The sequence below is a fragment of the Styela clava genome, chromosome 15 (genome assembly GCF_964204865.1).
Source record: "Styela clava chromosome 15, kaStyClav1.hap1.2, whole genome shotgun sequence".
In the NCBI taxonomy this organism is placed as follows: domain Eukaryota; kingdom Metazoa; phylum Chordata; class Ascidiacea; order Stolidobranchia; family Styelidae; genus Styela; species Styela clava.
In genome coordinates, this window is record NC_135264.1 from 8,359,785 (window position 1) to 8,377,530 (window position 17,746).

The 17,746-nt window shown below is 46.9% G+C and overlaps 62 non-coding genes and 27 pseudogenes across 62 annotated transcripts; all 89 read right to left on the reverse strand.

Annotated features, from left to right (window-relative positions):
- Positions 1-30: 30 nt before the first annotated feature.
- On the reverse strand, positions 31-149 carry LOC144418170 (5S ribosomal RNA; annotated as a pseudogene).
- Positions 150-230: 81 nt separating this feature from the next.
- LOC144412984 (5S ribosomal RNA) lies at positions 231-339 on the reverse strand (annotated as a pseudogene).
- An 81-nt stretch (positions 340-420) lies between these two features.
- Positions 421-539, reverse strand: LOC144414286 (5S ribosomal RNA). The gene has a single exon (XR_013470175.1). It is a non-coding gene; the product is annotated as a 5S ribosomal RNA (ribosomal RNA).
- An 81-nt stretch (positions 540-620) lies between these two features.
- LOC144417965 (5S ribosomal RNA) lies at positions 621-739 on the reverse strand (annotated as a pseudogene).
- Positions 740-820: 81 nt separating this feature from the next.
- Positions 821-939, reverse strand: LOC144416166 (5S ribosomal RNA). Its single transcript, XR_013472060.1, has one exon. It is a non-coding gene; the product is annotated as a 5S ribosomal RNA (ribosomal RNA).
- An 81-nt stretch (positions 940-1,020) lies between these two features.
- On the reverse strand, positions 1,021-1,139 carry LOC144414812 (5S ribosomal RNA). Its single transcript, XR_013470702.1, has one exon. It is a non-coding gene; the product is annotated as a 5S ribosomal RNA (ribosomal RNA).
- An 81-nt stretch (positions 1,140-1,220) lies between these two features.
- LOC144414395 (5S ribosomal RNA) lies at positions 1,221-1,339 on the reverse strand. Its single transcript, XR_013470285.1, has one exon. It is a non-coding gene; the product is annotated as a 5S ribosomal RNA (ribosomal RNA).
- Positions 1,340-1,420: 81 nt separating this feature from the next.
- Positions 1,421-1,539, reverse strand: LOC144412117 (5S ribosomal RNA; annotated as a pseudogene).
- An 81-nt stretch (positions 1,540-1,620) lies between these two features.
- Positions 1,621-1,729, reverse strand: LOC144412835 (5S ribosomal RNA; annotated as a pseudogene).
- Positions 1,730-1,810: 81 nt separating this feature from the next.
- Positions 1,811-1,929, reverse strand: LOC144416496 (5S ribosomal RNA). Its single transcript, XR_013472389.1, has one exon. It is a non-coding gene; the product is annotated as a 5S ribosomal RNA (ribosomal RNA).
- Positions 1,930-2,010: 81 nt separating this feature from the next.
- On the reverse strand, positions 2,011-2,129 carry LOC144417966 (5S ribosomal RNA; annotated as a pseudogene).
- An 81-nt stretch (positions 2,130-2,210) lies between these two features.
- Positions 2,211-2,329, reverse strand: LOC144414288 (5S ribosomal RNA). Its single transcript, XR_013470177.1, has one exon. It is a non-coding gene; the product is annotated as a 5S ribosomal RNA (ribosomal RNA).
- An 81-nt stretch (positions 2,330-2,410) lies between these two features.
- Positions 2,411-2,529, reverse strand: LOC144417967 (5S ribosomal RNA; annotated as a pseudogene).
- An 81-nt stretch (positions 2,530-2,610) lies between these two features.
- LOC144416167 (5S ribosomal RNA) lies at positions 2,611-2,729 on the reverse strand. Its single transcript, XR_013472061.1, has one exon. It is a non-coding gene; the product is annotated as a 5S ribosomal RNA (ribosomal RNA).
- An 81-nt stretch (positions 2,730-2,810) lies between these two features.
- Positions 2,811-2,929, reverse strand: LOC144414813 (5S ribosomal RNA). The gene has a single exon (XR_013470703.1). It is a non-coding gene; the product is annotated as a 5S ribosomal RNA (ribosomal RNA).
- An 81-nt stretch (positions 2,930-3,010) lies between these two features.
- LOC144414396 (5S ribosomal RNA) lies at positions 3,011-3,129 on the reverse strand. The gene has a single exon (XR_013470286.1). It is a non-coding gene; the product is annotated as a 5S ribosomal RNA (ribosomal RNA).
- An 81-nt stretch (positions 3,130-3,210) lies between these two features.
- On the reverse strand, positions 3,211-3,329 carry LOC144412118 (5S ribosomal RNA; annotated as a pseudogene).
- Positions 3,330-3,410: 81 nt separating this feature from the next.
- LOC144412836 (5S ribosomal RNA) lies at positions 3,411-3,519 on the reverse strand (annotated as a pseudogene).
- An 81-nt stretch (positions 3,520-3,600) lies between these two features.
- LOC144416498 (5S ribosomal RNA) lies at positions 3,601-3,719 on the reverse strand. The gene has a single exon (XR_013472391.1). It is a non-coding gene; the product is annotated as a 5S ribosomal RNA (ribosomal RNA).
- An 81-nt stretch (positions 3,720-3,800) lies between these two features.
- LOC144417968 (5S ribosomal RNA) lies at positions 3,801-3,919 on the reverse strand (annotated as a pseudogene).
- An 81-nt stretch (positions 3,920-4,000) lies between these two features.
- Positions 4,001-4,119, reverse strand: LOC144414289 (5S ribosomal RNA). The gene has a single exon (XR_013470178.1). It is a non-coding gene; the product is annotated as a 5S ribosomal RNA (ribosomal RNA).
- An 81-nt stretch (positions 4,120-4,200) lies between these two features.
- LOC144414290 (5S ribosomal RNA) lies at positions 4,201-4,319 on the reverse strand. The gene has a single exon (XR_013470179.1). It is a non-coding gene; the product is annotated as a 5S ribosomal RNA (ribosomal RNA).
- Positions 4,320-4,400: 81 nt separating this feature from the next.
- Positions 4,401-4,519, reverse strand: LOC144414488 (5S ribosomal RNA). Its single transcript, XR_013470378.1, has one exon. It is a non-coding gene; the product is annotated as a 5S ribosomal RNA (ribosomal RNA).
- Positions 4,520-4,600: 81 nt separating this feature from the next.
- Positions 4,601-4,719, reverse strand: LOC144412119 (5S ribosomal RNA; annotated as a pseudogene).
- Positions 4,720-4,800: 81 nt separating this feature from the next.
- On the reverse strand, positions 4,801-4,909 carry LOC144412838 (5S ribosomal RNA; annotated as a pseudogene).
- Positions 4,910-4,990: 81 nt separating this feature from the next.
- Positions 4,991-5,109, reverse strand: LOC144416499 (5S ribosomal RNA). The gene has a single exon (XR_013472392.1). It is a non-coding gene; the product is annotated as a 5S ribosomal RNA (ribosomal RNA).
- Positions 5,110-5,190: 81 nt separating this feature from the next.
- LOC144417969 (5S ribosomal RNA) lies at positions 5,191-5,309 on the reverse strand (annotated as a pseudogene).
- An 81-nt stretch (positions 5,310-5,390) lies between these two features.
- Positions 5,391-5,509, reverse strand: LOC144416058 (5S ribosomal RNA). Its single transcript, XR_013471952.1, has one exon. It is a non-coding gene; the product is annotated as a 5S ribosomal RNA (ribosomal RNA).
- Positions 5,510-5,590: 81 nt separating this feature from the next.
- On the reverse strand, positions 5,591-5,709 carry LOC144414291 (5S ribosomal RNA). Its single transcript, XR_013470180.1, has one exon. It is a non-coding gene; the product is annotated as a 5S ribosomal RNA (ribosomal RNA).
- Positions 5,710-5,790: 81 nt separating this feature from the next.
- On the reverse strand, positions 5,791-5,909 carry LOC144417970 (5S ribosomal RNA; annotated as a pseudogene).
- Positions 5,910-5,990: 81 nt separating this feature from the next.
- Positions 5,991-6,109, reverse strand: LOC144414292 (5S ribosomal RNA). Its single transcript, XR_013470181.1, has one exon. It is a non-coding gene; the product is annotated as a 5S ribosomal RNA (ribosomal RNA).
- An 81-nt stretch (positions 6,110-6,190) lies between these two features.
- Positions 6,191-6,309, reverse strand: LOC144417281 (5S ribosomal RNA). Its single transcript, XR_013473174.1, has one exon. It is a non-coding gene; the product is annotated as a 5S ribosomal RNA (ribosomal RNA).
- Positions 6,310-6,390: 81 nt separating this feature from the next.
- On the reverse strand, positions 6,391-6,509 carry LOC144414418 (5S ribosomal RNA). Its single transcript, XR_013470308.1, has one exon. It is a non-coding gene; the product is annotated as a 5S ribosomal RNA (ribosomal RNA).
- Positions 6,510-6,590: 81 nt separating this feature from the next.
- LOC144412530 (5S ribosomal RNA) lies at positions 6,591-6,709 on the reverse strand (annotated as a pseudogene).
- An 81-nt stretch (positions 6,710-6,790) lies between these two features.
- Positions 6,791-6,899, reverse strand: LOC144412839 (5S ribosomal RNA; annotated as a pseudogene).
- Positions 6,900-6,980: 81 nt separating this feature from the next.
- Positions 6,981-7,099, reverse strand: LOC144416500 (5S ribosomal RNA). The gene has a single exon (XR_013472393.1). It is a non-coding gene; the product is annotated as a 5S ribosomal RNA (ribosomal RNA).
- An 81-nt stretch (positions 7,100-7,180) lies between these two features.
- Positions 7,181-7,299, reverse strand: LOC144417971 (5S ribosomal RNA; annotated as a pseudogene).
- Positions 7,300-7,380: 81 nt separating this feature from the next.
- Positions 7,381-7,499, reverse strand: LOC144414293 (5S ribosomal RNA). The gene has a single exon (XR_013470182.1). It is a non-coding gene; the product is annotated as a 5S ribosomal RNA (ribosomal RNA).
- An 81-nt stretch (positions 7,500-7,580) lies between these two features.
- Positions 7,581-7,699, reverse strand: LOC144414294 (5S ribosomal RNA). Its single transcript, XR_013470183.1, has one exon. It is a non-coding gene; the product is annotated as a 5S ribosomal RNA (ribosomal RNA).
- An 81-nt stretch (positions 7,700-7,780) lies between these two features.
- Positions 7,781-7,899, reverse strand: LOC144414295 (5S ribosomal RNA). The gene has a single exon (XR_013470184.1). It is a non-coding gene; the product is annotated as a 5S ribosomal RNA (ribosomal RNA).
- Positions 7,900-7,980: 81 nt separating this feature from the next.
- LOC144414296 (5S ribosomal RNA) lies at positions 7,981-8,099 on the reverse strand. Its single transcript, XR_013470185.1, has one exon. It is a non-coding gene; the product is annotated as a 5S ribosomal RNA (ribosomal RNA).
- An 81-nt stretch (positions 8,100-8,180) lies between these two features.
- On the reverse strand, positions 8,181-8,299 carry LOC144414297 (5S ribosomal RNA). Its single transcript, XR_013470186.1, has one exon. It is a non-coding gene; the product is annotated as a 5S ribosomal RNA (ribosomal RNA).
- An 81-nt stretch (positions 8,300-8,380) lies between these two features.
- LOC144417378 (5S ribosomal RNA) lies at positions 8,381-8,499 on the reverse strand. Its single transcript, XR_013473271.1, has one exon. It is a non-coding gene; the product is annotated as a 5S ribosomal RNA (ribosomal RNA).
- Positions 8,500-8,580: 81 nt separating this feature from the next.
- On the reverse strand, positions 8,581-8,699 carry LOC144414235 (5S ribosomal RNA). The gene has a single exon (XR_013470126.1). It is a non-coding gene; the product is annotated as a 5S ribosomal RNA (ribosomal RNA).
- Positions 8,700-8,780: 81 nt separating this feature from the next.
- Positions 8,781-8,899, reverse strand: LOC144415890 (5S ribosomal RNA). Its single transcript, XR_013471784.1, has one exon. It is a non-coding gene; the product is annotated as a 5S ribosomal RNA (ribosomal RNA).
- An 81-nt stretch (positions 8,900-8,980) lies between these two features.
- On the reverse strand, positions 8,981-9,099 carry LOC144416501 (5S ribosomal RNA). Its single transcript, XR_013472394.1, has one exon. It is a non-coding gene; the product is annotated as a 5S ribosomal RNA (ribosomal RNA).
- An 81-nt stretch (positions 9,100-9,180) lies between these two features.
- LOC144417972 (5S ribosomal RNA) lies at positions 9,181-9,299 on the reverse strand (annotated as a pseudogene).
- An 81-nt stretch (positions 9,300-9,380) lies between these two features.
- On the reverse strand, positions 9,381-9,499 carry LOC144416059 (5S ribosomal RNA). The gene has a single exon (XR_013471953.1). It is a non-coding gene; the product is annotated as a 5S ribosomal RNA (ribosomal RNA).
- Positions 9,500-9,580: 81 nt separating this feature from the next.
- On the reverse strand, positions 9,581-9,699 carry LOC144414299 (5S ribosomal RNA). Its single transcript, XR_013470188.1, has one exon. It is a non-coding gene; the product is annotated as a 5S ribosomal RNA (ribosomal RNA).
- An 81-nt stretch (positions 9,700-9,780) lies between these two features.
- Positions 9,781-9,899, reverse strand: LOC144417974 (5S ribosomal RNA; annotated as a pseudogene).
- Positions 9,900-9,980: 81 nt separating this feature from the next.
- LOC144414300 (5S ribosomal RNA) lies at positions 9,981-10,099 on the reverse strand. Its single transcript, XR_013470189.1, has one exon. It is a non-coding gene; the product is annotated as a 5S ribosomal RNA (ribosomal RNA).
- An 81-nt stretch (positions 10,100-10,180) lies between these two features.
- LOC144417282 (5S ribosomal RNA) lies at positions 10,181-10,299 on the reverse strand. The gene has a single exon (XR_013473175.1). It is a non-coding gene; the product is annotated as a 5S ribosomal RNA (ribosomal RNA).
- Positions 10,300-10,380: 81 nt separating this feature from the next.
- Positions 10,381-10,499, reverse strand: LOC144414397 (5S ribosomal RNA). The gene has a single exon (XR_013470287.1). It is a non-coding gene; the product is annotated as a 5S ribosomal RNA (ribosomal RNA).
- Positions 10,500-10,580: 81 nt separating this feature from the next.
- LOC144412531 (5S ribosomal RNA) lies at positions 10,581-10,699 on the reverse strand (annotated as a pseudogene).
- An 81-nt stretch (positions 10,700-10,780) lies between these two features.
- LOC144412840 (5S ribosomal RNA) lies at positions 10,781-10,889 on the reverse strand (annotated as a pseudogene).
- Positions 10,890-10,970: 81 nt separating this feature from the next.
- On the reverse strand, positions 10,971-11,089 carry LOC144416502 (5S ribosomal RNA). The gene has a single exon (XR_013472395.1). It is a non-coding gene; the product is annotated as a 5S ribosomal RNA (ribosomal RNA).
- Positions 11,090-11,170: 81 nt separating this feature from the next.
- LOC144417975 (5S ribosomal RNA) lies at positions 11,171-11,289 on the reverse strand (annotated as a pseudogene).
- An 81-nt stretch (positions 11,290-11,370) lies between these two features.
- Positions 11,371-11,489, reverse strand: LOC144414301 (5S ribosomal RNA). The gene has a single exon (XR_013470190.1). It is a non-coding gene; the product is annotated as a 5S ribosomal RNA (ribosomal RNA).
- Positions 11,490-11,570: 81 nt separating this feature from the next.
- LOC144414302 (5S ribosomal RNA) lies at positions 11,571-11,689 on the reverse strand. Its single transcript, XR_013470191.1, has one exon. It is a non-coding gene; the product is annotated as a 5S ribosomal RNA (ribosomal RNA).
- Positions 11,690-11,770: 81 nt separating this feature from the next.
- Positions 11,771-11,889, reverse strand: LOC144414303 (5S ribosomal RNA). The gene has a single exon (XR_013470192.1). It is a non-coding gene; the product is annotated as a 5S ribosomal RNA (ribosomal RNA).
- Positions 11,890-11,970: 81 nt separating this feature from the next.
- Positions 11,971-12,089, reverse strand: LOC144414304 (5S ribosomal RNA). Its single transcript, XR_013470193.1, has one exon. It is a non-coding gene; the product is annotated as a 5S ribosomal RNA (ribosomal RNA).
- An 81-nt stretch (positions 12,090-12,170) lies between these two features.
- On the reverse strand, positions 12,171-12,289 carry LOC144414305 (5S ribosomal RNA). The gene has a single exon (XR_013470194.1). It is a non-coding gene; the product is annotated as a 5S ribosomal RNA (ribosomal RNA).
- An 81-nt stretch (positions 12,290-12,370) lies between these two features.
- Positions 12,371-12,489, reverse strand: LOC144417380 (5S ribosomal RNA). The gene has a single exon (XR_013473273.1). It is a non-coding gene; the product is annotated as a 5S ribosomal RNA (ribosomal RNA).
- Positions 12,490-12,570: 81 nt separating this feature from the next.
- LOC144414348 (5S ribosomal RNA) lies at positions 12,571-12,689 on the reverse strand. The gene has a single exon (XR_013470237.1). It is a non-coding gene; the product is annotated as a 5S ribosomal RNA (ribosomal RNA).
- Positions 12,690-12,770: 81 nt separating this feature from the next.
- LOC144415891 (5S ribosomal RNA) lies at positions 12,771-12,889 on the reverse strand. The gene has a single exon (XR_013471785.1). It is a non-coding gene; the product is annotated as a 5S ribosomal RNA (ribosomal RNA).
- An 81-nt stretch (positions 12,890-12,970) lies between these two features.
- Positions 12,971-13,089, reverse strand: LOC144416503 (5S ribosomal RNA). The gene has a single exon (XR_013472396.1). It is a non-coding gene; the product is annotated as a 5S ribosomal RNA (ribosomal RNA).
- Positions 13,090-13,170: 81 nt separating this feature from the next.
- On the reverse strand, positions 13,171-13,289 carry LOC144417976 (5S ribosomal RNA; annotated as a pseudogene).
- An 81-nt stretch (positions 13,290-13,370) lies between these two features.
- On the reverse strand, positions 13,371-13,489 carry LOC144416060 (5S ribosomal RNA). Its single transcript, XR_013471954.1, has one exon. It is a non-coding gene; the product is annotated as a 5S ribosomal RNA (ribosomal RNA).
- An 81-nt stretch (positions 13,490-13,570) lies between these two features.
- Positions 13,571-13,689, reverse strand: LOC144414306 (5S ribosomal RNA). Its single transcript, XR_013470195.1, has one exon. It is a non-coding gene; the product is annotated as a 5S ribosomal RNA (ribosomal RNA).
- An 81-nt stretch (positions 13,690-13,770) lies between these two features.
- Positions 13,771-13,889, reverse strand: LOC144417977 (5S ribosomal RNA; annotated as a pseudogene).
- An 81-nt stretch (positions 13,890-13,970) lies between these two features.
- Positions 13,971-14,089, reverse strand: LOC144414307 (5S ribosomal RNA). The gene has a single exon (XR_013470196.1). It is a non-coding gene; the product is annotated as a 5S ribosomal RNA (ribosomal RNA).
- Positions 14,090-14,170: 81 nt separating this feature from the next.
- On the reverse strand, positions 14,171-14,289 carry LOC144417283 (5S ribosomal RNA). Its single transcript, XR_013473176.1, has one exon. It is a non-coding gene; the product is annotated as a 5S ribosomal RNA (ribosomal RNA).
- Positions 14,290-14,370: 81 nt separating this feature from the next.
- On the reverse strand, positions 14,371-14,489 carry LOC144414399 (5S ribosomal RNA). The gene has a single exon (XR_013470289.1). It is a non-coding gene; the product is annotated as a 5S ribosomal RNA (ribosomal RNA).
- Positions 14,490-14,570: 81 nt separating this feature from the next.
- LOC144412532 (5S ribosomal RNA) lies at positions 14,571-14,689 on the reverse strand (annotated as a pseudogene).
- An 81-nt stretch (positions 14,690-14,770) lies between these two features.
- LOC144412841 (5S ribosomal RNA) lies at positions 14,771-14,879 on the reverse strand (annotated as a pseudogene).
- Positions 14,880-14,960: 81 nt separating this feature from the next.
- On the reverse strand, positions 14,961-15,079 carry LOC144416504 (5S ribosomal RNA). The gene has a single exon (XR_013472397.1). It is a non-coding gene; the product is annotated as a 5S ribosomal RNA (ribosomal RNA).
- Positions 15,080-15,160: 81 nt separating this feature from the next.
- On the reverse strand, positions 15,161-15,279 carry LOC144417978 (5S ribosomal RNA; annotated as a pseudogene).
- Positions 15,280-15,360: 81 nt separating this feature from the next.
- On the reverse strand, positions 15,361-15,479 carry LOC144414308 (5S ribosomal RNA). The gene has a single exon (XR_013470197.1). It is a non-coding gene; the product is annotated as a 5S ribosomal RNA (ribosomal RNA).
- Positions 15,480-15,560: 81 nt separating this feature from the next.
- Positions 15,561-15,679, reverse strand: LOC144414310 (5S ribosomal RNA). The gene has a single exon (XR_013470199.1). It is a non-coding gene; the product is annotated as a 5S ribosomal RNA (ribosomal RNA).
- An 81-nt stretch (positions 15,680-15,760) lies between these two features.
- On the reverse strand, positions 15,761-15,879 carry LOC144414311 (5S ribosomal RNA). The gene has a single exon (XR_013470200.1). It is a non-coding gene; the product is annotated as a 5S ribosomal RNA (ribosomal RNA).
- An 81-nt stretch (positions 15,880-15,960) lies between these two features.
- LOC144414312 (5S ribosomal RNA) lies at positions 15,961-16,079 on the reverse strand. Its single transcript, XR_013470201.1, has one exon. It is a non-coding gene; the product is annotated as a 5S ribosomal RNA (ribosomal RNA).
- Positions 16,080-16,160: 81 nt separating this feature from the next.
- On the reverse strand, positions 16,161-16,279 carry LOC144414313 (5S ribosomal RNA). The gene has a single exon (XR_013470202.1). It is a non-coding gene; the product is annotated as a 5S ribosomal RNA (ribosomal RNA).
- An 81-nt stretch (positions 16,280-16,360) lies between these two features.
- Positions 16,361-16,479, reverse strand: LOC144417381 (5S ribosomal RNA). The gene has a single exon (XR_013473274.1). It is a non-coding gene; the product is annotated as a 5S ribosomal RNA (ribosomal RNA).
- An 81-nt stretch (positions 16,480-16,560) lies between these two features.
- On the reverse strand, positions 16,561-16,679 carry LOC144414459 (5S ribosomal RNA). The gene has a single exon (XR_013470349.1). It is a non-coding gene; the product is annotated as a 5S ribosomal RNA (ribosomal RNA).
- Positions 16,680-16,760: 81 nt separating this feature from the next.
- LOC144415892 (5S ribosomal RNA) lies at positions 16,761-16,879 on the reverse strand. Its single transcript, XR_013471786.1, has one exon. It is a non-coding gene; the product is annotated as a 5S ribosomal RNA (ribosomal RNA).
- Positions 16,880-16,960: 81 nt separating this feature from the next.
- LOC144414314 (5S ribosomal RNA) lies at positions 16,961-17,079 on the reverse strand. Its single transcript, XR_013470203.1, has one exon. It is a non-coding gene; the product is annotated as a 5S ribosomal RNA (ribosomal RNA).
- An 81-nt stretch (positions 17,080-17,160) lies between these two features.
- Positions 17,161-17,279, reverse strand: LOC144416046 (5S ribosomal RNA). The gene has a single exon (XR_013471940.1). It is a non-coding gene; the product is annotated as a 5S ribosomal RNA (ribosomal RNA).
- An 81-nt stretch (positions 17,280-17,360) lies between these two features.
- LOC144414315 (5S ribosomal RNA) lies at positions 17,361-17,479 on the reverse strand. The gene has a single exon (XR_013470204.1). It is a non-coding gene; the product is annotated as a 5S ribosomal RNA (ribosomal RNA).
- Positions 17,480-17,560: 81 nt separating this feature from the next.
- LOC144414316 (5S ribosomal RNA) lies at positions 17,561-17,679 on the reverse strand. Its single transcript, XR_013470205.1, has one exon. It is a non-coding gene; the product is annotated as a 5S ribosomal RNA (ribosomal RNA).
- Between the last annotated feature and the right edge of the window lie 67 nt (positions 17,680-17,746).

Below are 17,746 nucleotides of genomic sequence, written 5' to 3' on the forward strand. Positions count from 1 at the left end.
AGAGCAAAATCGAATGAAACGGCGACGAAAAGCCTACGACACCCGGTATTCCCAGCCGGTCACCCATGCAAGTACTAACCGAGCCCGACATTGCTTAACTTCCGAGATCGAACGATAACGGGTGCATTCAACGTGGTATGGTTGTAGGCGATAAAGTAGGAGTCTATTCGGCTATTTTTATTTCGCAGTTGTTGGAAAACAGAGCAAAATCGAATGAAACGGCGACCAAAAGCCTACGACACTCGGTATTCCCAGCCGTTCACCCATGCAAGTACTAACCGAGCCCGACATTGCTTAACTTCCGAGATCGAGTGCATTCAACGTGGTATGGTTGTAGGCGATAAAGTAGTAGTCTATTCGGCTATTTGTATTTCGCAGTTGTTGGAAAACAGAGCAAAATCGAATGAAACGGCGACCAAAAGCCTACGACACTCGGTATTCCCAGCCGGTCACCCATGCAAGTACTAACCGAGCCCGACATTGCTTAACTTCCGAGATCGAACGAGATCGGGTGCATTCAACGTGGTATGGTTGTAGGCGATAAAGTAGTAGTCTATTCGGCTATTTGTATTTCGCAGTTGTTGGAAAACAGAGCAAAATCGAATGAAACGGCGACGAAAAGCCTACGACACTCGGTATTCCCAGCCGGTCACCCATGCAAGTACTAACCGAGCCCGACATTGCTTAACTTCCGAGATCGAACGATAACGGGTGCATTCAACGTGGTATGGTTGTAGGCGATAAAGTAGTAGTCTATTCGGCTATTTGTATTTCGCAGTTGTTGGAAAACAGAGCAAAATCGAATGAAACGGCGACGAAAAGCCTACGACACTCGGTATTCCCAGCCGGTCACCCATGCAAGTACTAACCGAGCCCGACATTGCTTAACTTCCGAGATCGAACTAGATCGGGTGCATTCAACGTGGTATGGTTGTAGGCGATAAAGTAGTAGTCTATTCGGCTATTTGTATTTCGCAGTTGTTGGAAAACAGAGCAAAATCGAATGAAACGGCGATAAAAAGCCCACGACACTCGGTATTCCCAGCCGGTCACCCATGCAAGTACTAACCGAGCCCGACATTGCTTAACTTCCGAGATCGAACGAGATCGGGTGCATTCAACGTGGTATGGTTGTAGGCGATAAAGTAGTAGTCTATTCGGCTATTTGTATTTCGCAGTTGTTGGAAAACAGAGCAAAATCGAATGAAACGGCGACGAAAAGCCTACGACACTCGGTATTCCCAGACGGTCACCCATGCAAGTACTAACCGAGCCCGACATTGTTTAACTTCCGAGATCGAACGAGATCGGGTGCATTCAACGTGGTATGGTTGTAGGCGATAAAGTAGTAGTCTATTCGGCTATTTGTATTTCGCAGTTGTTGGAAAACAGAGCAAAATCGAATGAAACGGCGACGAAAAGCCTACGACACTCGGTATTCCCAGCCGGTCACCCATGCAAGTACTAACCGAGCCTGACATTGCTTAACTTCCGAGATCGAACGATAACGGGTGCATTCAACGTGGTATGGTTGTAGGCGATAAAGTAGTAGTCTATTCGGCTATTTGTATTTCGCAGTTGTTGGAAAACAGAGCAAAATCGAATGAAACGGCGACAAAAAGCCTACGACACTCGGTATTCCCAGCCGGTCACCCATGCAAATACTAACCGAGCCCGACATTGCTTAACTTCCGAGATCGAGTGCATTCAACGTGGTATGGTTGTAGGCGATAAAGTAGTAGTCTATTCGGCTATTTGTATTTCGCAGTTGTTGGAAAACAGAGCAAAATCGAATGAAACGGCGACGAAAAGCCTACGACACTCGGTATTCCCAGCCGGTCACCCATGCAAGTACTAACCGAGCCCGACATTGCTTAACTTCCGAGATCGAACGAGATTGGGTGCATTCAACGTGGTATGGTTGTAGGCGATAAAGTAGTAGTCTATTCGGCTATTTGTATTTCGCAGTTGTTGGAAAACAGAGCAAAATCGAATGAAACGGCGACGAAAAGCCTACGACACTCGGTATTCCCAGCCGGTCACCCATGCAAGTACTAACCGAGCCCGACATTGCTTAACTTCCGAGATCGAACGATAACGGGTGCATTCAACGTGGTATGGTTGTAGGCGATAAAGTAGGAGTCTATTCGGCTATTTGTATTTCGCAGTTGTTGGAAAACAGAGCAAAATCGAATGAAACGGCGACCAAAAGCCTACGACACTCGGTATTCCCAGCCGGTCACCCATGCAAGTACTAACCGAGCCCGACATTGCTTAACTTCCGAGATCGAACGAGATCGGGTGCATTCAACGTGGTATGGTTGTAGGCGATAAAGTAGTAGTCTATTCGGCTATTTGTATTTCGCAGTTGTTGGAAAACAGAGCAAAATCGAATGAAACGGCGACGAAAAGCCTACGACACTCGGTATTCCCAGCCGGTCACCCATGCAAGTACTAACCGAGCCCGACATTGCTTAACTTCCGAGATCGAACGATAACGGGTGCATTCAACGTGGTATGGTTGTAGGCGATAAAGTAGTAGTCTATTCGGCTATTTGTATTTCGCAGTTGTTGGAAAACAGAGCAAAATCGAATGAAACGGCGACGAAAAGCCTACGACACTCGGTATTCCCAGCCGGTCACCCATGCAAGTACTAACCGAGCCCGACATTGCTTAACTTCCGAGATCGAACTAGATCGGGTGCATTCAACGTGGTATGGTTGTAGGCGATAAAGTAGTAGTCTATTCGGCTATTTGTATTTCGCAGTTGTTGGAAAACAGAGCAAAATCGAATGAAACGGCGATAAAAAGCCCACGACACTCGGTATTCCCAGCCGGTCACCCATGCAAGTACTAACCGAGCCCGACATTGCTTAACTTCCGAGATCGAACGAGATCGGGTGCATTCAACGTGGTATGGTTGTAGGCGATAAAGTAGTAGTCTATTCGGCTATTTGTATTTCGCAGTTGTTGGAAAACAGAGCAAAATCGAATGAAACGGCGACGAAAAGCCTACGACACTCGGTATTCCCAGACGGTCACCCATGCAAGTACTAACCGAGCCCGACATTGTTTAACTTCCGAGATCGAACGAGATCGGGTGCATTCAACGTGGTATGGTTGTAGGCGATAAAGTAGTAGTCTATTCGGCTATTTGTATTTCGCAGTTGTTGGAAAACAGAGCAAAATCGAATGAAACGGCGACGAAAAGCCTACGACACTCGGTATTCCCAGCCGGTCACCCATGCAAGTACTAACCGAGCCTGACATTGCTTAACTTCCGAGATCGAACGATAACGGGTGCATTCAACGTGGTATGGTTGTAGGCGATAAAGTAGTAGTCTATTCGGCTATTTGTATTTCGCAGTTGTTGGAAAACAGAGCAAAATCGAATGAAACGGCGACAAAAAGCCTACGACACTCGGTATTCCCAGCCGGTCACCCATGCAAATACTAACCGAGCCCGACATTGCTTAACTTCCGAGATCGAGTGCATTCAACGTGGTATGGTTGTAGGCGATAAAGTAGTAGTCTATTCGGCTATTTGTATTTCGCAGTTGTTGGAAAACAGAGCAAAATCGAATGAAACGGCGACGAAAAGCCTACGACACTCGGTATTCCCAGCCGGTCACCCATGCAAGTACTAACCGAGCCCGACATTGCTTAACTTCCGAGATCGAACGAGATTGGGTGCATTCAACGTGGTATGGTTGTAGGCGATAAAGTAGTAGTCTATTCGGCTATTTGTATTTCGCAGTTGTTGGAAAACAGAGCAAAATCGAATGAAACGGCGACGAAAAGCCTACGACACTCGGTATTCCCAGCCGGTCACCCATGCAAGTACTAACCGAGCCCGACATTGCTTAACTTCCGAGATCGAACGATAACGGGTGCATTCAACGTGGTATGGTTGTAGGCGATAAAGTAGGAGTCTATTCGGCTATTTGTATTTCGCAGTTGTTGGAAAACAGAACAAAATCGAATGAAACGGCGACCAAAAGCCTACGACACTCGGTATTCCCAGCCGGTCACCCATGCAAGTACTAACCGAGCCCGACATTGCTTAACTTCCGAGATCGAACGAGATCGGGTGCATTCAACGTGGTATGGTTGTAGGCGATAAAGTAGTAGTCTATTCGGCTATTTGTATTTCGCAGTTGTTGGAAAACAGAGCAAAATCGAATGAAACGGCGACCAAAAGCCTACGACACTCGGTATTCCCAGCCGGTCACCCATGCAAGTACTAACCGAGCCCGACATTGCTTAACTTCCGAGATCGAACGAGATCGGGTGCATTCAACGTGGTATGGTTGTAGGCGATAAAGTAGTAGTCTATTCGGCTATTTGTATTTTGCAGTTGTTGGAAAACAGAGCAAAATCGAATAAAACGGCGACAAAAAGCCTACGACACTCGGTATTCCCAGCCGGTCACCCATGCAAGTACTAACCGAGCCCGACATTGCTTAACTTCCGAGATCAAACGAGATCGGGTGCATTCAACGTGGTATGGTTGTAGGCGATAAAGTAGTAGTCTATTCGGCTATTTGTATTTCGCAGTTGTTGGAAAACAGAGCAAAATCGAATGAAACGGCGACGAAAAGCCTACGACACTCGGTATTCCCAGCCGGTCACCCATGCAAGTACTAACCGAGCCTGACATTGCTTAACTTCCGAGATCGAACGATAACGGGTGCATTCAACGTGGTATGGTTGTAGGCGATAAAGTAGTAGTCTATTCGGCTATTTGTATTTCGCAGTTGTTGGAAAACAGAGCAAAATCGAATGAAACGGCGACAAAAAGCCTACGACACTCGGTATTCCCAGCCGGTCACCCATGCAAATACTAACCGAGCCCGACATTGCTTAACTTCCGAGATCGAGTGCATTCAACGTGGTATGGTTGTAGGCGATAAAGTAGTAGTCTATTCGGCTATTTGTATTTCGCAGTTGTTGGAAAACAGAGCAAAATCGAATGAAACGGCGACGAAAAGCCTACGACACTCGGTATTCCCAGCCGGTCACCCATGCAAGTACTAACCGAGCCCGACATTGCTTAACTTCCGAGATCGAACGAGATTGGGTGCATTCAACGTGGTATGGTTGTAGGCGATAAAGTAGTAGTCTATTCGGCTATTTGTATTTCGCAGTTGTTGGAAAACAGAGCAAAATCGAATGAAACGGCGACGAAAAGCCTACGACACTCGGTATTCCCAGCCGGTCACCCATGCAAGTACTAACCGAGCCCGACATTGCTTAACTTCCGAGATCGAACGATAACGGGTGCATTCAACGTGGTATGGTTGTAGGCGATAAAGTAGGAGTCTATTCGGCTATTTGTATTTCGCAGTTGTTGGAAAACAGAGCAAAATCGAATGAAACGGCGACCAAAAGCCTACGACACTCGGTATTCCCAGCCGGTCACCCATGCAAGTACTAACCGAGCCCGAGATTGCTTAACTTCCGAGATCGAACGAGATCGGGTGCATTCAACGTGGTATGGTTGTAGGCGATAAAGTAGTAGTCTATTCGGCTATTTGTATTTCGCAGTTGTTGGAAAACAGAGCAAAATCGAATGAAACGGCGACCAAAAGCCTACGACACTCGGTATTCCCAGCCGGTCACCCATGCAAGTACTAACCGAGCCCGACATTGCTTAACTTCCGAGATCGAACGAGATCGGGTGCATTCAACGTGGTATGGTTGTAGGCGATAAAGTAGTAGTCTATTCGACTATTTGTATTTCGCAGTTGTTGGAAAACAGAGCAAAATCGAATGAAACGGCGACGAAAAGCCTACGACACTCGGTATTCCCAGCCGGTCACCCATGCAAGTACTAACCGAGCCCGACATTGCTTAACTTCCGAGATCGAACGATAACGGGTGCATTCAACGTGGTATGGTTGTAGGCGATAAAGTAGTAGTCTATTCGGCTATTTGTTTTTCGCAGTTGTTGGAAAACAGAGCAAAATCGAATGAAACGGCGACGAAAAGCCTACGACACTCGGTATTCCCAGCCGGTCACCCATGCAAGTACTAACCGAGCCCGACATTGCTTAACTTCCGAGATCGAACGAGATCGGGTGCATTCAACGTGGTATGGTTGTAGGCGATTAAGTAGTAGTCTATTCGGCTATTTGTATTTCGCAGTTGTTGGAAAACAGAGCAAAATCGAATGAAACGGCGATAAAAAGCCCACGACACTCGGTATTCCCAGCCGGTCACCAATGCAAGTACTAACCGAGCCCGACATTGCTTAACTTCCGAGATCGAACGAGATCGGGTGCATTCAACGTGGTATGGTTGTAGGCGATAAAGTAGTAGTCTATTCGGCTATTTGTATTTCGCAGTTGTTGGAAAACAGAGCAAAATCGAATGAAACGGCGACGAAAAGCCTACGACACTCGGTATTCCCAGACGGTCACCCATGCAAGTACTAACCGAGCCCGACATTGTTTAACTTCCGAGATCGAACGAGATCGGGTGCATTCAACGCGGTATGGTTGTAGGCGATAAAGTAGTAGTCTATTCGGCTATTTGTATTTCGCAGTTGTTGGAAAACAGAGCAAAATCGAATGAAACGGCGACGAAAAGCCTACGACACTCGGTATTCCCAGCCGGTCACCCATGCAAGTACTAACCGAGCCTGACATTGCTTAACTTCCGAGATCGAACGATAACGGGTGCATTCATCGTGGTATGGTTGTAGGCGATAAAGTAGTAGTCTATTCGGCTCTTTGTATTTCGCAGTTGTTGGAAAACAGAGCAAAATCGAATGAAACGGCGACAAAAAGCCTACGACACTCGGTATTCCCAGCCGGTCACCCATGCAAATACTAACCGAGCCCGACATTGCTTAACTTCCGAGATCGAGTGCATTCAACGTGGTATGGTTGTAGGCGATAAAGTAGTAGTCTATTCGGCTATTTGTATTTCGCAGTTGTTGGAAAACAGAGCAAAATCGAATGAAACGGCGACGAAAAGCCTACGACACTCGGTATTCCCAGCCGGTCACCCATGCAAGTACTAACCGAGCCCGACATTGCTTAACTTCCGAGATCGAACGAGATTGGGTGCATTCAACGTGGTATGGTTGTAGGCGATAAAGTAGTAGTCTATTCGGCTATTTGTATTTCGCAGTTGTTGGAAAACAGAGCAAAATCGAATGAAACGGCGACGAAAAGCCTACGACACTCGGTATTCCCAGCCGGTCACCCATGCAAGTACTAACCGAGCCCGACATTGCTTAACTTCCGAGATCGAACGATAACGGGTGCATTCAACGTGGTATGGTTGTAGGCGATAAAGTAGGATTCTATTCGGCTATTTGTATTTCGCAGTTGTTGGAAAACAGAGCAAAATCGAATGAAACGGCGACCAAAAGCCTACGACACTCGGTATTCCCAGCCGGTCACCCATGCAAGTACTAACCGAGCCCGACATTGCTTAACTTCCGAGATCGAACGAGATCGGGTGCATTCAACGTGGTATGGTTGTAGGCGATAAAGTAGTAGTCTATTCGGCTATTTGTATTTCGCAGTTGTTGGAAAACAGAGCAAAATCGAATGAAACGGCGACCAAAAGCCTACGACACTCGGTATTCCCAGCCGGTCACCCATGCAAGTACTAACCGAGCCCGACATTGCTTAACTTCCGAGATCGAACGAGATCGGGTGCATTCAACGTGGTATGGTTGTAGGCGATAAAGTAGTAGTCTATTCGGCTATTTGTATTTTGCAGTTGTTGGAAAACAGAGCAAAATCGAATGAAACGGCGACAAAAAGCCTACGACACTCGGTATTCCCAGCCGGTCACCCATGCAAGTACTAACCGAGCCCGACATTGCTTAACTTCCGAGATCGAACGAGATCGGGTGCATTCAACGTGGTATGGTTGTAGGCGATAAAGTAGTAGTCTATTCGGCTATTTGTATTTCGCAGTTGTTGGAAAACAGAGCAAAATCGAATGAAACGGCGACGAAAAGCCTACGACACTCGGTATTCCCAGCCGGTCACCCATGCAAGTACTAACCGAGCCCGACATTGCTTAACTTCCGAGATCGAACGAGATCGGGTGCATTCAACGTGGTATGGTTGTAGGCGATAAAGTAGTAGTCTATTCGGCTATTTGTATTTCGCAGTTGTTGGAAAACAGAGCAAAATCGAATTAAACGGCGACGAAAAGCCTACGACACTCGGTATTCCCAGCCGGTCACCCATGCAAGTACTAACCGAGCCCGACATTGCTTAACTTCCGAGATCGAACGAGATCGGGTGCATTCAACGTGGTATGGTTGTAGGCGATAAAGTAGTAGTCTATTCGGATATTTGTATTTTGCAGTTGTTGGAAAACAGAGCAAAATCGAATGAAGAGACGACGAAAAGCCTACGACACTCGGTATTCCCAGCCGGTCACCCATGCAAGTACTAACCGAGCCCGACATTGCTTAACTTCCGGGATCGAACGAGATCGGGTGCATTCAACGTGGTAGGGTTGTAGGCAATAAAGTAGTAGTCTATTCGGCTATTTGTATTTCGCAGTTGTTGGAAAACAGAGCAAAATCGAATGAAACGGCGACGAAAAGCCTACAACACTCGGTATTCCCAGCCGGTCACCCATGCAAGTACTAACCGAGCCCGACATTGCTTAACTTCCGAGATCGAACGAGATCGGGTGCATTCAACGTGGTATGGTTGTAGGCGATAAAGTAGTAGTCTATTCGGCTATTGGTATTTTGCAGTTGTTGGAAAACAGAGCAAAATCGAATGATACGGCGACAAAAAGCCTACGACACTCGGTATTCCCAGCCGATCACCCATGCAAGTACTAACCGAGCCCGACATTGCTTAACTTCCGAGATCGAACGAGATCGGGTGCATTCAACGTGGTATGATTGTAGGCGATAAAGTAGTAGTCTATTCGGCTATTTGTATTTCGCAGTTGTTGGAAAACAGAGCAAAATCGAATGAAACGGCGACGAAAAGCCTACGACACTCGGTATTCCCAGCCGGTCACCCATGCAAGTACTAACCGAGCCCGACATTGCTTAACTTCCGAGATCGAACGAGATTGGGTGCATTCAACGTGGTATGGTTGTAGGCGATAAAGTAGTAGTCTATTCGGCTATTTGTATTTCGCAGTTGTTGGAAAACAGAGCAAAATCGAATGAAACGGCGACGAAAAGCCTACGACACTCGGTATTCCCAGCCGGTCACCCATGCAAGTACTAACCGAGCCCGACATTGCTTAACTTCCGAGATCGAACGATAACGGGTGCATTCAACGTGGTATGGTTGTAGGCGATAAAGTAGGAGTCTATTCGGCTATTTGTATTTCGCAGTTGTTGGAAAACAGAGCAAAATCGAATGAAACGGCGACCAAAAGCCTACGACACTCGGTATTCCCAGCCGGTCACCCATGCAAGTACTAACCGAGCCCGAGATTGCTTAACTTCCGAGATCGAACGAGATCGGGTGCATTCAACGTGGTATGGTTGTAGGCGATAAAGTAGTAGTCTATTCGGCTATTTGTATTTCGCAGTTGTTGGAAAACAGAGCAAAATCGAATGAAACGGCGACCAAAAGCCTACGACACTCGGTATTCCCAGCCGGTCACCCATGCAAGTACTAACCGAGCCCGACATTGCTTAACTTCCGAGATCGAACGAGATCGGGTGCATTCAACGTGGTATGGTTGTAGGCGATAAAGTAGTAGTCTATTCGACTATTTGTATTTCGCAGTTGTTGGAAAACAGAGCAAAATCGAATGAAACGGCGACGAAAAGCCTACGACACTCGGTATTCCCAGCCGGTCACCCATGCAAGTACTAACCGAGCCCGACATTGCTTAACTTCCGAGATCGAACGATAACGGGTGCATTCAACGTGGTATGGTTGTAGGCGATAAAGTAGTAGTCTATTCGGCTATTTGTTTTTCGCAGTTGTTGGAAAACAGAGCAAAATCGAATGAAACGGCGACGAAAAGCCTACGACACTCGGTATTCCCAGCCGGTCACCCATGCAAGTACTAACCGAGCCCGACATTGCTTAACTTCCGAGATCGAACGAGATCGGGTGCATTCAACGTGGTATGGTTGTAGGCGATTAAGTAGTAGTCTATTCGGCTATTTGTATTTCGCAGTTGTTGGAAAACAGAGCAAAATCGAATGAAACGGCGATAAAAAGCCCACGACACTCGGTATTCCCAGCCGGTCACCAATGCAAGTACTAACCGAGCCCGACATTGCTTAACTTCCGAGATCGAACGAGATCGGGTGCATTCAACGTGGTATGGTTGTAGGCGATAAAGTAGTAGTCTATTCGGCTATTTGTATTTCGCAGTTGTTGGAAAACAGAGCAAAATCGAATGAAACGGCGACGAAAAGCCTACGACACTCGGTATTCCCAGACGGTCACCCATGCAAGTACTAACCGAGCCCGACATTGTTTAACTTCCGAGATCGAACGAGATCGGGTGCATTCAACGTGGTATGGTTGTAGGCGATAAAGTAGTAGTCTATTCGGCTATTTGTATTTCGCAGTTGTTGGAAAACAGAGCAAAATCGAATGAAACGGCGACGAAAAGCCTACGACACTCGGTATTCCCAGCCGGTCACCCATGCAAGTACTAACCGAGCCTGACATTGCTTAACTTCCGAGATCGAACGATAACGGGTGCATTCATCGTGGTATGGTTGTAGGCGATAAAGTAGTAGTCTATTCGGCTCTTTGTATTTCGCAGTTGTTGGAAAACAGAGCAAAATCGAATGAAACGGCGACAAAAAGCCTACGACACTCGGTATTCCCAGCCGGTCACCCATGCAAATACTAACCGAGCCCGACATTGCTTAACTTCCGAGATCGAGTGCATTCAACGTGGTATGGTTGTAGGCGATAAAGTAGTAGTCTATTCGGCTATTTGTATTTCGCAGTTGTTGGAAAACAGAGCAAAATCGAATGAAACGGCGACGAAAAGCCTACGACACTCGGTATTCCCAGCCGGTCACCCATGCAAGTACTAACCGAGCCCGACATTGCTTAACTTCCGAGATCGAACGAGATTGGGTGCATTCAACGTGGTATGGTTGTAGGCGATAAAGTAGTAGTCTATTCGGCTATTTGTATTTCGCAGTTGTTGGAAAACAGAGCAAAATCGAATGAAACGGCGACGAAAAGCCTACGACACTCGGTATTCCCAGCCGGTCACCCATGCAAGTACTAACCGAGCCCGACATTGCTTAACTTCCGAGATCGAACGATAACGGGTGCATTCAACGTGGTATGGTTGTAGGCGATAAAGTAGGATTCTATTCGGCTATTTGTATTTCGCAGTTGTTGGAAAACAGAGCAAAATCGAATGAAACGGCGACCAAAAGCCTACGACACTCGGTATTCCCAGCCGGTCACCCATGCAAGTACTAACCGAGCCCGACATTGCTTAACTTCCGAGATCGAACGAGATCGGGTGCATTCAACGTGGTATGGTTGTAGGCGATAAAGTAGTAGTCTATTCGGCTATTTGTATTTCGCAGTTGTTGGAAAACAGAGCAAAATCGAATGAAACGGCGACCAAAAGCCTACGACACTCGGTATTCCCAGCCGGTCACCCATGCAAGTACTAACCGAGCCCGACATTGCTTAACTTCCGAGATCGAACGAGATCGGGTGCATTCAACGTGGTATGGTTGTAGGCGATAAAGTAGTAGTCTATTCGGCTATTTGTATTTTGCAGTTGTTGGAAAACAGAGCAAAATCGAATGAAACGGCGACAAAAAGCCTACGACACTCGGTATTCCCAGCCGGTCACCCATGCAAGTACTAACCGAGCCCGACATTGCTTAACTTCCGAGATCGAACGAGATCGGGTGCATTCAACGTGGTATGGTTGTAGGCGATAAAGTAGTAGTCTATTCGGCTATTTGTATTTCGCAGTTGTTGGAAAACAGAGCAAAATCGAATGAAACGGCGACGAAAAGCCTACGACACTCGGTATTCCCAGCCGGTCACCCATGCAAGTACTAACCGAGCCCGACATTGCTTAACTTCCGAGATCGAACGAGATCGGGTGCATTCAACGTGGTATGGTTGTAGGCGATAAAGTAGTAGTCTATTCGGCTATTTGTATTTCGCAGTTGTTGGAAAACAGAGCAAAATCGAATTAAACGGCGACGAAAAGCCTACGACACTCGGTATTCCCAGCCGGTCACCCATGCAAGTACTAACCGAGCCCGACATTGCTTAACTTCCGAGATCGAACGAGATCGGGTGCATTCAACGTGGTATGGTTGTAGGCGATAAAGTAGTAGTCTATTCGGATATTTGTATTTTGCAGTTGTTGGAAAACAGAGCAAAATCGAATGAAGAGACGACGAAAAGCCTACGACACTCGGTATTCCCAGCCGGTCACCCATGCAAGTACTAACCGAGCCCGACATTGCTTAACTTCCGGGATCGAACGAGATCGGGTGCATTCAACGTGGTAGGGTTGTAGGCAATAAAGTAGTAGTCTATTCGGCTATTTGTATTTCGCAGTTGTTGGAAAACAGAGCAAAATCGAATGAAACGGCGACGAAAAGCCTACAACACTCGGTATTCCCAGCCGGTCACCCATGCAAGTACTAACCGAGCCCGACATTGCTTAACTTCCGAGATCGAACGAGATCGGGTGCATTCAACGTGGTATGGTTGTAGGCGATAAAGTAGTAGTCTATTCGGCTATTGGTATTTTGCAGTTGTTGGAAAACAGAGCAAAATCGAATGATACGGCGACAAAAAGCCTACGACACTCGGTATTCCCAGCCGATCACCCATGCAAGTACTAACCGAGCCCGACATTGCTTAACTTCCGAGATCGAACGAGATCGGGTGCATTCAACGTGGTATGATTGTAGGCGATAAAGTAGTAGTCTATTCGGCTATTTGTATTTCGCAGTTGTTGGAAAACAGAGCAAAATCGAATGAAACGGCGACGAAAAGCCTACGACACTCGGTATTCCCAGCCGGTCACCCATGCAAGTACTAACCGAGCCCGACATTGCTTAACTTCCGAGATCGAACGAGATTGGGTGCATTCAACGTGGTATGGTTGTAGGCGATAAAGTAGTAGTCTATTCGGCTATTTGTATTTCGCAGTTGTTGGAAAACAGAGCAAAATCGAATGAAACGGCGACGAAAAGCCTACGACACTCGGTATTCCCAGCCGGTCACCCATGCAAGTACTAACCGAGCCCGACATTGCTTAACTTCCGAGATCGAACGATAACGGGTGCATTCAACGTGGTATGGTTGTAGGCGATAAAGTAGGAGTCTATTCGGCTATTTGTATTTCGCAGTTGTTGGAAAACAGAGCAAAATCGAATGAAACGGCGACCAAAAGCCTACGACACTCGGTATTCCCAGCCGGTCACCCATGCAAGTACTAACCGAGCCCGAGATTGCTTAACTTCCGAGATCGAACGAGATCGGGTGCATTCAACGTGGTATGGTTGTAGGCGATAAAGTAGTAGTCTATTCGGCTATTTGTATTTCGCAGTTGTTGGAAAACAGAGCAAAATCGAATGAAACGGCGACCAAAAGCCTACGACACTCGGTATTCCCAGCCGGTCACCCATGCAAGTACTAACCGAGCCCGACATTGCTTAACTTCCGAGATCGAACGAGATCGGGTGCATTCAACGTGGTATGGTTGTAGGCGATAAAGTAGTAGTCTATTCGACTATTTGTATTTCGCAGTTGTTGGAAAACAGAGCAAAATCGAATGAAACGGCGACGAAAAGCCTACGACACTCGGTATTCCCAGCCGGTCACCCATGCAAGTACTAACCGAGCCCGACATTGCTTAACTTCCGAGATCGAACGATAACGGGTGCATTCAACGTGGTATGGTTGTAGGCGATAAAGTAGTAGTCTATTCGGCTATTTGTATTTCGCAGTTGTTGGAAAACAGAGCAAAATCGAATGAAACGGCGACGAAAAGCCTACGACACTCGGTATTCCCAGCCGGTCACCCATGCAAGTACTAACCGAGCCCGACATTGCTTAACTTCCGAGATCGAACGAGATCGGGTGCATTCAACGTGGTATGGTTGTAGGCGATTAAGTAGTAGTCTATTCGGCTATTTGTATTTCGCAGTTGTTGGAAAACAGAGCAAAATCGAATGAAACGGCGATAAAAAGCCCACGACACTCGGTATTCCCAGCCGGTCACCAATGCAAGTACTAACCGAGCCCGACATTGCTTAACTTCCGAGATCGAACGAGATCGGGTGCATTCAACGTGGTATGGTTGTAGGCGATAAAGTAGTAGTCTATTCGGCTATTTGTATTTCGCAGTTGTTGGAAAACAGAGCAAAATCGAATGAAACGGCGACGAAAAGCCTACGACACTCGGTATTCCCAGACGGTCACCCATGCAAGTACTAACCGAGCCCGACATTGTTTAACTTCCGAGATCGAACGAGATCGGGTGCATTCAACGTGGTATGGTTGTAGGCGATAAAGTAGTAGTCTATTCGGCTATTTGTATTTCGCAGTTGTTGGAAAACAGAGCAAAATCGAATGAAACGGCGACGAAAAGCCTACGACACTCGGTATTCCCAGCCGGTCACCCATGCAAGTACTAACCGAGCCTGACATTGCTTAACTTCCGAGATCGAACGATAACGGGTGCATTCATCGTGGTATGGTTGTAGGCGATAAAGTAGTAGTCTATTCGGCTCTTTGTATTTCGCAGTTGTTGGAAAACAGAGCAAAATCGAATGAAACGGCGACAAAAAGCCTACGACACTCGGTATTCCCAGCCGGTCACCCATGCAAATACTAACCGAGCCCGACATTGCTTAACTTCCGAGATCGAGTGCATTCAACGTGGTATGGTTGTAGGCGATAAAGTAGTAGTCTATTCGGCTATTTGTATTTCGCAGTTGTTGGAAAACAGAGCAAAATCGAATGAAACGGCGACGAAAAGCCTACGACACTCGGTATTCCCAGCCGGTCACCCATGCAAGTACTAACCGAGCCCGACATTGCTTAACTTCCGAGATCGAACGAGATTGGGTGCATTCAACGTGGTATGGTTGTAGGCGATAAAGTAGTAGTCTATTCGGCTATTTGTATTTCGCAGTTGTTGGAAAACAGAGCAAAATCGAATGAAACGGCGACGAAAAGCCTACGACACTCGGTATTCCCAGCCGGTCACCCATGCAAGTACTAACCGAGCCCGACATTGCTTAACTTCCGAGATCGAACGATAACGGGTGCATTCAACGTGGTATGGTTGTAGGCGATAAAGTAGGATTCTATTCGGCTATTTGTATTTCGCAGTTGTTGGAAAACAGAGCAAAATCGAATGAAACGGCGACCAAAAGCCTACGACACTCGGTATTCCCAGCCGGTCACCCATGCAAGTACTAACCGAGCCCGACATTGCTTAACTTCCGAGATCGAACGAGATCGGGTGCATTCAACGTGGTATGGTTGTAGGCGATAAAGTAGTAGTCTATTCGGCTATTTGTATTTCGCAGTTGTTGGAAAACAGAGCAAAATCGAATGAAACGGCGACCAAAAGCCTACGACACTCGGTATTCCCAGCCGGTCACCCATGCAAGTACTAACCGAGCCCGACATTGCTTAACTTCCGAGATCGAACGAGATCGGGTGCATTCAACGTGGTATGGTTGTAGGCGATAAAGTAGTAGTCTATTCGGCTATTTGTATTTTGCAGTTGTTGGAAAACAGAGCAAAATCGAATGAAACGGCGACAAAAAGCCTACGACACTCGGTATTCCCAGCCGGTCACCCATGCAAGTACTAACCGAGCCCGACATTGCTTAACTTCCGAGATCGAACGAGATCGGGTGCATTCAACGTGGTATGGTTGTAGGCGATAAAGTAGTAGTCTATTCGGCTATTTGTATTTCGCAGTTGTTGGAAAACAGAGCAAAATCGAATGAAACGGCGACGAAAAGCCTACGACACTCGGTATTCCCAGCCGGTCACCCATGCAAGTACTAACCGAGCCCGACATTGCTTAACTTCCGAGATCGAACGAGATCGGGTGCATTCAACGTGGTATGGTTGTAGGCGATAAAGTAGTAGTCTATTCGGCTATTTGTATTTCGCAGTTGTTGGAAAACAGAGCAAAATCGAATTAAACGGCGACGAAAAGCCTACGACACTCGGTATTCCCAGCCGGTCACCCATGCAAGTACTAACCGAGCCCGACATTGCTTAACTTCCGAGATCGAACGAGATCGGGTGCATTCAACGTGGTATGGTTGTAGGCGATAAAGTAGTAGTCTATTCGGATATTTGTATTTTGCAGTTGTTGGAAAACAGAGCAAAATCGAATGAAGAGACGACGAAAAGCCTACGACACTCGGTATTCCCAGCCGGTCACCCATGCAAGTACTAACCGAGCCCGACATTGCTTAACTTCCGGGATCGAACGAGATCGGGTGCATTCAACGTGGTAGGGTTGTAGGCAATAAAGTAGTAGTCTATTCGGCTATTTGTATTTCGCAGTTGTTGGAAAACAGAGCAAAATCGAATGAAACGGCGACGAAAAGCCTACAACACTCGGTATTCCCAGCCGGTCACCCATGCAAGTACTAACCGAGCCCGACATTGCTTAACTTCCGAGATCGAACGAGATCGGGTGCATTCAACGTGGTATGGTTGTAGGCGATAAAGTAGTAGTCTATTCGGCTATTGGTATTTTGCAGTTGTTGGAAAACAGAGCAAAATCGAATGATACGGCGACAAAAAGCCTACGACACTCGGTATTCCCAGCCGATCACCCATGCAAGTACTAACCGAGCCCGACATTGCTTAACTTCCGAGATCGAACGAGATCGGGTGCATTCAACGTGGTATGATTGTAGGCGATAAAGTAGTAGTCTATTCGGCTATTTGTATTTCGCAGTTGTTGGAAAACAGAGCAAAATCGAATTAAACGGCGACGAAAAGCCTACGACACTCGGTATTCCCAGCCGGTCACCCATGCAAGTACTAACCGAGCCCGACATTGCTTAACTTCCGAGATCGAACGAGATCGGGTGCATTCAACGTGGTATGGTTGTAGGCGATAAAGTAGTAGTCTATTCGGCTATTTGTATTTCGCAGTTGTTGGAAAACAGAGCAAAATCGAATGAAACGGCGACGAAAAGCCTTCGACACTCGGTATTCCCAGCCGGTCACCCATGCAAGTACTAACCGAGCCCGACATTGCTTAACTTCCGAGATCGAACGAGATCGGGTGCATTCAACGTGGTATGGTTGTAGGCGATAAAGTAGTAGTCTATTCGGCTATTTGTATTTTGCAGTTGTTGGAAAACAGAGCAAAATCGAATGAAGAGGCGACGAAAAGCCTACGACACTCGGTATTCCCAGCCGGTCACCCATGCAAGTACTAACCGAGCCCGACATTGCTTAACTTCCGAGATCGAACGAGATCGGGTGCATTCAACGTGGTATGGTTGTAGGCGATAAAGTAGTAGTCTATTCGGCTATTTGTATTTCGCAGTTGTTGGAAAACAGAGCAAAATCGAATGAAACGGCGACGAAAAGCCTACGACACTCGGTATTCCCAGCCGGTCACCCATGCAAGTACTAACCGAGCCCGACATTGCTTAACTTCCGAGATCGAACGAGATCGGGTGCATTCAACGTGGTATGGTTGTAGGCGATAAAGTAGTAGTCTATTCGGCTATTTGTATTTCGCAGTTGTTGGAAAACAGAGCAAAATCGAATT